At 36.2% G+C, this 13,669-nt stretch overlaps 1 protein-coding gene across 11 annotated transcripts in view; it reads left to right on the top strand.

The window, feature by feature from the left end:
* KIAA0825 (KIAA0825 ortholog) overlaps positions 1 to 13,669 on the top strand; it is a 252,235-nt gene that overhangs the window by 137,385 nt on the left and 101,181 nt on the right. The window lies entirely within an intron of this gene.

The raw sequence follows: 13,669 nt of genomic DNA, 5'->3' as shown, positions 1-13,669 counted from the left end.
AAATTTAACTGCTTAATTGATAAGCAGATACATTCAATGCAGAATTGATACTTGTTAAATTCAGAAGTAGCAATTTGTTAAATTCAGAAAATTGTAGGTGGAAAAAATGGGTATTTTTCTAAAATATTTGCCACTTATATCCTTGTGAAAACTGGAAAACTTACAAGTTGCAAACTAAGAAGTTTAAGATTCCCTTCTTAATTCTGAATTCTCCTGATGATATCTAATATGGTCATATCATTCATCTTTTTAACTGAAATGTTTCTCTATTTAGAAAGTAGAGTGACAATTTCAAAAGTATGTGAATTTGCATGTCAAAAATGTTTTTATGGTAAAAGCCATTTTCTCAATTTATCTCTAGCAGTTAGTCTTAAATATTTAATTCTTCCTTCATTTCATATATAAAATATTTGTACAGTCTCCTCTAGTCTTCTTTCTTAATTTTCTGTGATTAATTCTGTCCCCACCCAAAGTGATATTTTCCAAAATTTTAATGCAATTGCACAAAAAATGATGCTGGCGAAAATGTGCCATTCAGTTCTCCTCTTATGTCCTCTGTTACCCAGTACCAGACAGAATATGGGACTTCATGGACTTTTTGGTCTGTACTAGTAGTGTCATTTTTATGTTAAATAGCAGAGACAATTAAGCACTAATTTTTTTTTCTTTGATAGTTCTCCTGCTGATTGCTAACACTTGTCCTTCATTAAAAATGAAGTCGTTTGCCCTTTTAAAAGGGATTCTAATAAAAAGTCTTAGACTCAAGCTGGTTCTTGAACTTCCCTTCATGTTGATGTCATCAATATGAGCCAAAGGGAGCAGAGAGGACTGCTGTGATTTGCAGAGGGAACATTTTCTGTGGACATTTCATCTTCTCTGATATCTTGAAACACATTTCATTTTTCTTTTGATCTCTTTATAGAGTTTAGAAAGAAGTCACATATATGCCTTCTCTGTCCTTCTCTGTATTTCACGCCTTTGTCATACCATCTATTGTTGCATCCTTTTTTTATTTAATAAGTGCCCTAATTGTTGTCATCCTTCCTAATTTGAAAATGTCTCCATTCATTGCCCTTCTACATGATATGGAAATTCTCATCTAGAAGTGACATTATGCAAGCCATTAATGATTAGCTCATGGATTTATTATTTAAACCACTCTTCTGTACTTTACAGACCAACAGATCATTTAAACCCATTGTGATCATTACATAGAATTGTTAATCCAGTATCTGCCACAGCAACCAGCATCTCCAACACAGCTTGTCTTTATGTGACTTAATTTTTAGCATAGCTAGAGTATGTCTGCTCATGTTTTCCAGCTGCCTAGGCCAGTTCTACCTGGTTCATGGCTCCTCAAGTAAGCTTTGCAATGACTCAAGTGAGCCCTATCTTTAGGTGATTATTCACGCTCCTTCCTAAAACTGCCTAAGTCTCAGCCTTACTTGTGCTCAGGAGTTAAGGTTCAAGCTGAATGGGTGTGTGATTATTTTGACCTCCTGTTTATGATGGATCCATTCTGTTTCTACTATTTGCCTCCTGAGATGAGTTAAACAAAACTAAGGGCACTACTTGAAAAGAGTCAGAACCATCAGTTTAAAAGTGGAGTGCCATAATATTTTAATTACTCCTTTCTTTAACATGTGCTAAAGCTTTCCCTTATCAGTTACTTCTGTGCAGGCAAAAATATTTTTACCTGTTCACAGTGATATTGGGGTCTATTTTCTTTTTCTTGTTTTTAAAGAGAAATACTGTCTGTTGCATACGAAGTAAAATAAGTATGCTCTGCTCTCTCTTTGGTGGAAAAAAAGTAAAAATGCTTAGGGGACTCATTTACAAGGGAAATGCTCCCCTAACCTAGTTAATGACTGAGTTAGGTGGGAGGGGGTTATGGGAGCATTGTCCCAGAGCCAGCAAGTGGTAGGCAAATTAATTGGTTGGTGGTTAGGGGAAAGTAAAAGGCGTTTAGGACTGGTTAAAAAGGGAATGAATTGTTGTGTACTACTCATTGTTGGCTCCATGTGAGCACGTGAATCTAATCCACGCATTCCTACAATCCTCAAAGTAAAAGGGTTTAGGAAATTTTTCAAATGAAAGATGTGGATGGTTAATAATATTATTTTATTTCCAGGTTTTCAAATATAGAACGCTATCAGAAAAAGCCTATTCAAGCTAAGCAGTGACACAGAAAACAATGTTCATCCCTATTTACAGTTCATACCTTTAGAAACTGCAAAGAACTTTTTCCTTACAGGAAGAAAAGGGATATATAGATGGATTCCTTTCCTTTCTCGTTTTACTTCTGATTCTTTTTTTTTTACAAATAGTTTGAGCTTCAAGCATAAAAGTTAAAACATACTTTTCAATTATACTTGAAATAATATCTTTTAATAATAAGCCCATTAACATTCAGCTAATTTATAGTACTTGATTTACCCAAGTTTTAAAAAATGTCCTGCATACTTACACAGATACATGCTGCTTTTTTGAATCTTGGCACTCACTTGTATATCCTTAGATATTTCAGTACCAAATGGGAGTTGCTTACCTCTAATACATATATTAAGACAAGAAGACCACGTGCTTTTAATTATTGTTTAATTTGCGTGTATCTCAACTTTTAATCACTCTCCTGCTCATAAAGGAAAAATTGTTATTGTCTGGCTAAATCAGCATATTGAAACTGTTTCTGCAGTTTATTCTATCAACTATGATATCTTCTTTTTAACTGTCTGGCCACCATCTCTGTGCATATTATCACATTTGAAAATACTTTAGTGACTGTGGTGAGTTGACCCTGGCCAGCAGCTAAGTGTCCGTATAGCTGGTCAGTCACTCCCCCAGCAATGGGATGGGGGAGAGAACTGGAAGAGCAAAGGTGAGAAAACTCATGGGTTGAGATAAAGACAGTTTAGAAAGTGAAGCCAAGCAACACACGTAAGCAAAGCAAAATAAGGAATTCATTCACTACTTCCCGTCGGCAGGCAGATGTCCAGCTGCTTCCTGGAAAGCAGGGCTCCATCGCGTGTAGTGGTTATTTGGCAAGGCAAATGCCATAACCCCCAACTTGCCCCCTTCCTCCTCCTTTCCCCAGCTTTTATTGCTGAGCACGACGTTTCTATGGCGTGGACTATCCCTTTGGTCAGTTGGGATCAGCTGTCCCGGCTGTGTTCCCTCCCAGCTTCTTGTGCACCCCCAGCCCAATTGCTGGGGGGGCAGAGTGGGAAAAAGAAAAGGCCTTGGCACTGTGCAAGCACTGCTCAGCAGTAGCCAAAAACCTGGTGTGTTGTCAACACTGAGGCACGAACCCAAAGCACAGTACTATACATTACCCTGTTTGTTTATGTACTCTCCTTTATACTGATATGTAAGTCAAATACTTTCTGATCATTTATTTTCAGAGAAGTATCTCAGCAACTTGTACATAGTTATAAGATATTAATATTTTGCTGGAGTTTGAGATGTGACCTTCCTTCTGCAGTTCTACAGGACTTTCAGGTGCATTGAATACATTACTATAGAGAATAACTACATTCCACTCATATAATTAGGAGAAACAACCAAGACATTTTTGTAACAGCTGAAGCCATTCTCCAATATTGCAGTAATTTGCTGTTCTGAGGAGGAGCGGCCGGGATTCCTCCCTCTGTGCTTAGGGAAGTTTCACGGAGCACTGGTGCCAGTGCAGGGCAAAAAGATTTGGTTGGAACGATGGCGGAGGGTGCATGCGAGCAGGAGCATTCTGGGAGCTACAGGAACAGACAGAGAACTCATGACTGGCAAAGCCAATAACAGTCAGGTACAAGATCTTAAGAATAGGAAGCACAACAACTTAATAACTGAGAGGGGAAGGGAACATGTTGCTTTACCATAAATGTATCTGGTGAGAAACAGTACCAAGTTAGAAAAATTATACAAGTGAAAACCAATATTTGTTCAAGTGGATAAGAACTGCCATGAAAAAGGTCTGGACTGGAAATTAGAAGATGATTTCCAAGAGATAAGCCAGTGTAGCTCAAGAGAATTTTTCAGAAAGCGCACAGTGATATGAGCTTAAGCAGTTTTAAGTTGAAACAGGATAGACCAAGTGGTTTATTTCCAGTCATGTGTTCCTTTGATAAATATTCTCAACTGCCCAGCAGCTTCTCAAAGCAGAGTAGAAAACCTGGAATTGTTTATGTATTGGCTTTAAGAAAACTATAAAAAAATAATAAATTTGTTTTCTACTAAAACTGGATAAAATATGTAGGCTTTCTAGTAACATTTGATGCAAAATATAGACAAACTCTCACATTCTTTGGATTCCAGAATTTTTCTTAACATAGTCCAGACTGCATTCTGTCTTACAAACTACTGGGCTATTTGCAAGTGAAACTGCTTTTTAGGAAGGTAAAGACTATCCTTGGCAGCAGGGTGCTGCCCTAGGATTAAGAAGATCTCTTTATGCTGCGAAAGCTGATCTTGTACCTAGTGTCTCCTTTTTTGAAATCCTTTTGACTGTATTGGGTGAGGACTGACTACTTGCCCTTTGCAAATAAATTTGTTCATATAGTTGTGGCATTTGTTCCCCATACTAGAGTTAGGTGATAAAATTTTATGTTTTGCCATTGATTAAGCTTAATAAAACTGAAATTAAGTCCAAAATTCTTGTTTAGAATTTTGAATGATTGCAGGGCAAAATCTGCATAGCTCTTGTATATTCTAGTGGATACACAGACACCATCTGTTGAGAATGGTAGCCATATGGTGAACTATTTATAGAAAATGTTTATATTCATTGTGTTGTTGATTATCTAGATATCCAGAAAATGCTCTTTTAAAATCCAGTTTATCAACACATGGAAAAATGTATTATGTAGTTTTGAAATTGAAAGAATGTCAGCAAACTGCATGTGCTTTGTTGTCTGTGAAAGAGTTTTTTATGCAACTCTACAAAAGCCCGAATCTGAGAAATGACTGAAAATACCAAGGATATGAGAAGGTAGGAAGTTCTGTAACAATTTTCTTCATAGAAGAAACAAATGGTGGAAGAGCAGTTACTGTCACAATGCCAAGACAGAGACCATATCTGCATGGCAGAGGATGCCAGTGTTACGTCTAGTGTACTTTTGGATGTGTTAGTCAGTCCTTCTTCTAAACTGCAGATGCTCCTAGACCTTTTGTATCCAAATTGCTGGATATTGGAAATCCATATTGATGTTACGGATGAAAGTCAACTATTAATGATGTGTTGGTGAAGAACTGGGATGCCATTAATACTGCAGTAATCACCACCTGCTTGGTGAGATTATAATGGATGCCCTTATAATGCGTGTGAGAACAGGCTCTCTCAAATGCATGGGTGGCTATGAAAGACAGTATCCCATCGTTCCTGTATCAAAAGAAGCAGGTGGAAGGTATTAATCCATTATTGCACATCTCTTGGTTGATCACAGAGTCAGGTTTAGACCCTAGTGCTGGATGCACCAAAAAAAAGCCACTGGGATTTTGAAGAAAATCTGATTTTGACCTTTCTGGATAAACAAGGACCCTTTTCCATAAATGAGTTGGTCAATAACAAGGTGTATGTCACATCCGTCAACATAAGGATTACCCTTAATCTGCTTATCCTCTTCTGACATAGCTAATGAAACTGTACTCTGACCTTAAAGGATCTGTCAGAAGTAGGCTTAGTTCCCTGCCGAGCAGTTTTAAAGCATTGGTGGCAGAATGTAGATCAGTAAGCAAGAGGGAAGATGGTACCTTGTATTACATATGGTTTGAATGCCACTCCAGCCACTATTATGTATATAGTTGTGGCATGAATTTCACAAGTAAGTGAGGCTAAAGGTGAGACTTCCCATATGCAGTACGCTTTAGACTTTTCTGGTTGTTAGCAGTCTCTCTCTCCTGCAGACGTGTTGATGAATCCTATGAATAAAACAATATTCTCCGACAACATTCTCCAACAAAAGATGCTAAAAAGTAAGAGACTGCCATATCCCAGTTAACCTTAGTTAATGTGAGCTCCTTTTTAATACTTGGAAGGCCTTTATGATGAGGCCTTTGCCTACATAGGATATGGAAGTATGTACTTATCAGCTCTCTTTGAAGGAACAACTATAAAATTGCTTAAATAAGGTTTCATTCTAATTTGCTATTTCTGTTGCTCAAACCCAGCCTCTAGAAAAAAGTAAAAAAAAAAAAAGTATTGGCAATACATGTTTTGCATTCAAAAGTGTATTAAGCACAGCTTGTTGGCTACAGCATAGGCCTGTGAGCTAAACCCCATTCTTCTAATAAAGTCTCACTGTATCTTGGTTTCCCAATTTAAAATTAGGTAACATTTGTCCACATATTTATGTCCTTTGATATGTTTTGATGGAAAAATGCTAAGTAAATGCAATATATTAGTGTTAATAATGCATATATGCATTTATTGTTAGGATTCACTTTCATTGGTTTCTTTAAAAGTATATATCTTTTCTTCATAACTAGATATTTTTGTATAATACGACCACAAATCATTATTTGGAAGTGTGCCACTTTGACATTTTATGTCACTATCTAATTAACCTGGTGATTGGCATCCCATGACCTGGCTGACTTTCCTTAAAAATAGATACTTCCTCTCATCTGCAAATAATTTGCTTTCCTTTCAACTCTGTCTCGCATCCTGTTGCTCACTAAGGATTCTTAAGTGGAGATAATAATGTTTGTCTTCTTATCTGTTCTTTTCTTCTTCCTCTTTTTGAGCCTTTCTGATCCAAGTTTTCATTCTTAATAGATATATAGTGATCATAAGTGTGTACAAAAGCTCTAAATGTGTATTAATGCATGCAGAGTACTGACTGCCCTAACTGTACACGCTGGGTTAGCTGCTCATCTCATCTATAGGCTTTCTTGCTACACCTACAAAAGAAGAGGCTACAAGACACAAGCCAACAAGCTAAAAGTCTGTTTTGCCCACCAACCCGTTGTTTCTTACTTCTCCTTTTAGATAAGGGATTTTCAGCAAAATGCTAGTAATGCAGAGTAATTCAATTTCCATACAGGGATCTCAATTTCTTTGCAAGCTGTGATGAGTTGAGACATGCAAATCCCCTGTAAGGTAGAGGGGGGAAGTATTAATATCAAAGTCAATCAGATGGAAAATGTGGTCCTGCAGTCACCTTTAAGGTTTCTTCTATATTGCAAAAATAGTCTGTAGCAAAGCCAAGAGTAGAACCTAGCTCTTTTGACTAAATTTTAAGATACAAAAGCTACCATATAGTGTTTGATCTGTAGGAACTGTTGATGTGCAGTCCTGGGTGGCAACAAACGGGAGGTGGCTTAGCTTTATAATTAATTGCTTAGCTAACTGGAATTACCTCGCAGTTTTCTTAGGACGTGGTAGGCCCATTAGTTTTCCTCCAAAGGAGATGGAGAACAAATATATGCTTTCTCTTGATCTTGAAACACTTGCTATTGCTACCACAAAGCAAGTAGTAAGGGCTGGTGGCTGCTACTGTGCAGTTTACAGACCTTTGTAGCTATATCCTCTTTCTCTCAGAGCTACAGCTTTCCCACAGGTTATTGGCTTTCTCCCGTGGCTTTCCTGGATGAAATTCCTCTGTCCTACCTGGCTCACCGTGATTCAACAGCTAATTGATTAAGAAAGGATGATAAGTCCCAAAGATCTTACTGCCTCTTTCCCAGGCCCAATTGTCAAAGTCAAAATGCCCTTGAAAGTTTTGCAATCATGATACAGTTTTGAAGATACAGCAGAGTTGGGCAGTGTCACACGTGCTCTTAATAGGTTCTGTGATGTAAGTAGTCAGTTTAAAACTGCATAGACACTGTCATTTGGGGGTTCCTGATGCTGACTGATAATATGGCCCAGAAAAAGTGTGTGTTTGTTGCTTTTTTCCCCTGTAAACTTCTTTCCAGGGTATAACAACAAAATTTAGTCTTTGTGAAGAGTGGGAAACCATTATGCATCCTGCATCATGTAGCAAAGAGGGAATTCAGAATTGTCATTCTAATAGTTGACACTGGAAAATGTCATTGAAGAAAGCTTTTTTATGTTAGTCTTTAGATTGACAGGTTATGACAAAACTGCATTCATGTTGCTTGAATACATCTTTTGTCTAGTTTTACATGCTTTTTGACTTGTCTAGAAAATGACATATTGAGGTTTTCATTAGCCTTAACCAGGTGTGATTTTCTTTATGGAAGATACCTTGGTAGGACTACAGTTGAAGGCGAATAAACCAGTGAAGCTTAGAAAGGCCACGGCCTTTCTTCAGATGGTAGCGAAGAATTGAAAGACTCATTAATCAACAACCAAGTCACAGGTGTGATGGCTTTCCTGCAAACTGCCAACAGACTGTGAAAGTCACATCCAACACATCTATGAACATTCTTAAACTTTTGTCTTTCCATTTTAGTTGAAAAACACAAGCTTGGAATGTTTTCGTTATTGATTTGAAAAAAAAAAAATGAAAACATTTGTTTGTTTGCCAAGGAATACTACTCAGTTTAGAAAACAAAGAAAAACCTGATACTGTTTTCATCCTTTGCTCATTGTAATACAATAACAAGTTCATTTAAATGGGCACACAGTTTTGATTGCAATGATAAGTGTAAACAGTTTTAATATTATAAATTTTTGTACACATAAAATGTGTGCAAAAGCTTTAACAGAAAAATTTAATAGAGGGATTTTCTGCATATACATGAATGGTCATTTTCTTCATGATTTTCCAGTCCTTTCTTCTAGGACAAAAATTATCTGGAACAAAGATTCAGTTATGTTGTAGTGCTGCAATGTAGACAGAAAGTCATAAAATGTTTAAAGTGAAATGATTTAGAAGGTTTTATTATTTAATCAACCTGCACTGGATTTTTCACCGGCACTGATGGGAAAAACCCATAATAAGAAGCCAAAGAATGAAATCTCCATACAATTTTTCCACATCATTCTTCCTTAAACTCTGTGGATCCCCTGGAATGAAGGAGAGTCTAGTCAGCGGTCTTATAGCTCCCCATTAATTTTTTTCCCCCAGATTATCGTTAAATTGATATACTCCCTGTAGATAAAAATTAATTTTACTCTGTCAAAGAGCAATGAATATGAATTTGCTTGGATTTTTGTATTTGCTAATTCCTTGTTCTCACTAATTCTCATATTTTTCCGAATATGGATGGTCAGGATAATAAAAATTCTTCTTTAAAATCTGAAGCACATGAGAGCAGTGTCCCACCTTCATGTGGGACGAGGAATTTCTTTATAGAAGTAGTCTGGTCTTCTGTTTCCCTCTTTAGCACATCCGTCTTAATTTCTAGATATGAAGTTCAAAACTAATTTTAATTTGCAATCCATATTCTCCACTTTTTTATGCCTGGATTGCCAGTTGCAAAGTTATTTTGGTCTTACTCAATTTAAATCAATGGAACTGTATATAAGTATAATGCCTGCTGGCTCAGCAACACTGTAATGCACACAAAAAGCAAGGAAGTAATGGTGCTGCATTTATTGATGAAGTAATAAGGTATTATAATAGTGGTATATCAAAAGTGATATCTGCTTTGCCTTTACGAGGCTCAGTAAGCAGATATTTGAATATACCTGTCTTTAAGATATATCTGTAACAGATTTTATCTGATTACTCAATGTAGTGCTACTGCTTGTTATTGGAGGGCTTGTTAAAGTATATACAGCTGTCATGTCATGTCACCCATTTTAGAAAGAACCGTTGTAATTTCATTTTAATGGCAGTGTATTTTAAAACAGATTTTACTATTGGGATCAGGGAGAACTGTATTTTGTTTCAAGTTTGACCATAGATTATTGCCTATATTTTTGCCCATTAACTTTCTGTTGTTGCTTTAACTCAGTAATTAAACACCCCCGCAAAAAAACCACCCTCTAGAATAATACAGAAATGATCCCTTTAATTGTACTAATAAAGACTGTGACAGCTGAATTTAAATACAACCAAACTCTTCCCACTAAAGTGTTAATGAAATTAACAATAAAAAAGTATAATGATTTCTCTTGGGATAATTACATGGGTAATTTAACAGCACATTTGGATAAAAACTGAAAGCATTTATGTGATATATAGTTAAACCTCTGTAAATGGTATATAGAAAATCAAAGGCTTTCTTATTGTCTTTCAAGTACAAAAGAAATCTTTAAAAATGTTAAGTAGTAGCTCCTCTTAAAAAGTAAATTTATCTTTCATTTCTCTCGTATTTTCAACATCACATTATTTATTGTTTCATATGGAGTGACAGTCAGATCATGCTATAGAAATAGCATTTAATGTACTTACTAGTCTCAAAGTGAGTGCATAGACAATTGGGTGTTCTCTTGCATAGCTCAGTGGAAGAATGGTTGTTGCATAAGAAACTTTGATATGATACAGAATTTTAGCAATAAAAAAGAACAGTATTTGAATAGTAAATACATTAATTTGGAGAAGAAAGATGTGACAGTGACCTTACAGGCATTATGTTTCAAAAGAAATAAGCCACAATTTCAAATGTGAGCTGACTAGCTGACTTTCCATTAATACAGTAATATGGTATCAAAGATCTTTGGTGCCTTGTTGACTCTTTGCATGCTGTTCATCACACGCTGTGATTGCCCCATGTACAGAAATCAAGCTAATCTGGTAGATGTTCCTTCACTTCTTCACTCCTTTTTTTTTTTTTTTTTTTTTTTTTTTTGAGAAAAGAGATTCTTCTCCAGCATCTCTGCTGCACTGAAGCAACTGCAATTCACAGAGGGAAAGGTAGTTCTCCAGTAGGCCAGGCACAGGTTATTTATTACTTTCATTGGGTCATAGTCAGCACCTTAAACTCATCTGGAGACCAAGGGGCTTTCATGATGATCACAGAACATCCGATAAGCATATACTCTGTTCATTAAGTGAATTGATGCTTGCGGCAAGTGTCATTTTTCTAGTTGTTTTATATTATAGCCAGAAGCTGAAGCGTGTTCACCAGCTCTCTCCTTCCACAACCCCCAAATGTGGTTTCAGAGAAACAAGAAGCTCCCTATTCAGAATAAATCATACATATGACTCAGGCTAAAGCCTGGCTCCTTTTTTTAGATCCAGCCCCAACTCTACTCTACATTAGTTGAAGCATCAACCCATATTAAGCAAAGACAAGTGAAAGACACATAATCATATTTCTTTCAAATATAAATAGCCAGTGCCAACAGCAAATCTCTCTCTCTCCTCTTTCTAATAACCTCCTAAAAAATTCCATGTGTGCCTTGAAGATTAGCAATAACAGAATGGCATTTTATGGGATTCCAAACGTGACACGTCTCCAGGAAAAGGAGTAATTACAATTACTATCTGACACTGAAAAATTAAATGCGTTCCCAAAATTGGATGTATTAGACTTACAGAGAACAGTTCTATTCACTTTTGCCAATATCTGCAAACAGCCTAACAATGTCTCAAGGGGTAAATGTAGGTGACAGATACAGCAGCAATTCCCTGGACACTTGTTCTCTGTGTGTCATGAAGAGATCATTGACCTCTGTCTATCTAAACATCATCCCAAAATTGTCATAGATCAAGATGATCTATGACATTCAGGTATTTTGAAGTTATGCTCAAAGATCATTCTCTAACATCATGCCCGAAACAGAATGGTTTGATACCGACCGATCTGAGTTAACCAGCTTCAGGCTATAACTTTCTGAGCAAGAACGATTCAGTGACAGTCAGCTGGCAAAGGGTACTGCTTTTCTCGATTACTTTTCCACCAGGAAAGGTAGTGGGCCTAGAACAAGGTTTGTGTGATGAGGCTTTCATAGTTTTGTAGTGTCTTCATTATTGGTAAACATTTCTGGTAGAAAATTAACAGATTCTGAGGTCTTAAGGCCATGCTTTAGTTTATTTTACAGCAACATAAAGGAGTTGCTCTAATTATTTTAGAAGTATAAATGTTGTTAATTTGTTGTTTACTTCATCGATACTTAGATCAGTGAGGATGGAGTTTCCTTTGCAGAAACTATGTTCCTTATACCATGATCTTTTAATTCTTCCATCAATTTATTTTAATTGTTTTTGCAAGTGCTTTTCCAGCCCTATTAAAAAAACCCCAAACATTTCTTATTTCAAAAGAAATCGGTCTTATTACTCTTTGTACCTCTAAGAATTATTTTGTTCTTACAATTCTCAGAGACTCACGTGTGTTCCCTCTGGTCTTGATAAATTGCTATGATTTTAGGTTTTCAGTTTAAGGTCTTCTGACCTTCAGTCTTTTGATGGTACCTAATGCGTATCATCTACTGAAACTAAGAGTGATGTATTTTTTCCTCCTGCAGAATATAGAATTGCATATAGTACAATCTCCGTTGCTTAGTTTTCAGCTGTTTTAATTTCAGCTTCTTGTATTTAATGAGATTGTATTAACAAAAACTTTTCCTTTTATTTGCTGTGCAACCAATTTTTCCACAAAATAATCCCTGAAAGTGTGGAAATTGTATTTCCAAACTATTTACCACTATATTATTGGACCATTTTATATGAAAACACCTAAAATCATTCTAACTAGCAGTCTCATTGACTTTGTCTTCTTGGTCTGATTCTTTTGGGTAATCAGTATCCTTCTTGGTAAATCTGGATGTGGTATGATAGCTCTAGAAACATATGTGTATTCTAGAGGTCTGTCCATATAGTTTTATCTAGAATGGTTTTCCATTTATGAAATTTGTTTTATCACTGTAAGTTAATCTTTTCAACATAATCAGTCTATTCTTGTAGTTTGTAAGTGAGTATTCCATCTCCCAAAAATACAAACCATTCCATTTTGATTCTGCAGTATCTTTTATATCAGGGGAGGGGGTGAGGTGAAGTGTCCCCCTTTTTCTTCTCTGAGTATGCATAGATGTTTGTTGAATATGGCTGCTTTGTTTTTCAGTTGTTTTTATTTTACTCCTGAATTTTACATTGCTGACCCTACAGCTCCTACCAATCCTAAATGTATTTTCCTTCTTTTCATGTCAACAGTCTCATTTACAGTGATTAGGAGAGAACTCTTTCCTTTCATGATGGCCTTTTCATGACATTTTCTTAACTTTGTCAAATTTAGTTTTCTCATTTTAATCTATCTTTGCTGTCACATGCAGAATTTTCCTACATTGGGATTAATGAATGATTAATCTTTTTATTCCATACTACAACATAATCCTGAAACAGCTTATTAATATCCTTAATCTAATTAGTTGTCTCTGTGAATTCAATACAATAATTGGAATTCAACATGTTAGACTAGATTGCATGTTTGCAGTTCTGGGGCTTGAGAAGGAGACTACTTGGAATTAGCAGTGTTTCTTTGGCCATCTGTTTGTCTTGTGGTTGCATAGCTGTGGTCTGCAAACAGTTGTTTGCCTGCCCCACAGTACATGGTCTGTATTTTGTCCATATAAGTACACTGAAAATACAGGCTATAGAAATTTTAATTAAAAGTTGAATGATAGCTTTTATGGGGGCCTACTAGGTATTCTGAGGGTGCAGTACTCTTTTATTCTGTAAAATAAGACAATAGTGAACTATACCATTATACTATCCATTAAATCTAGTCAGTCCCAAGAGCAGTTTTGAGAGATTATTTTTTTCAATTTGGTTCAGTTATGACTTATTAGAAATTGTTCTTGAATGTCAGTAACACATGCTACGTA

This window comes from Ciconia boyciana, chromosome 4 (assembly GCF_034638445.1).
Source record: "Ciconia boyciana chromosome 4, ASM3463844v1, whole genome shotgun sequence".
Taxonomy (NCBI): domain Eukaryota; kingdom Metazoa; phylum Chordata; class Aves; order Ciconiiformes; family Ciconiidae; genus Ciconia; species Ciconia boyciana.
Note: the sequence above shows the minus strand (reverse complement) of the source record. Positions and strands in the feature narration are given on the sequence as shown.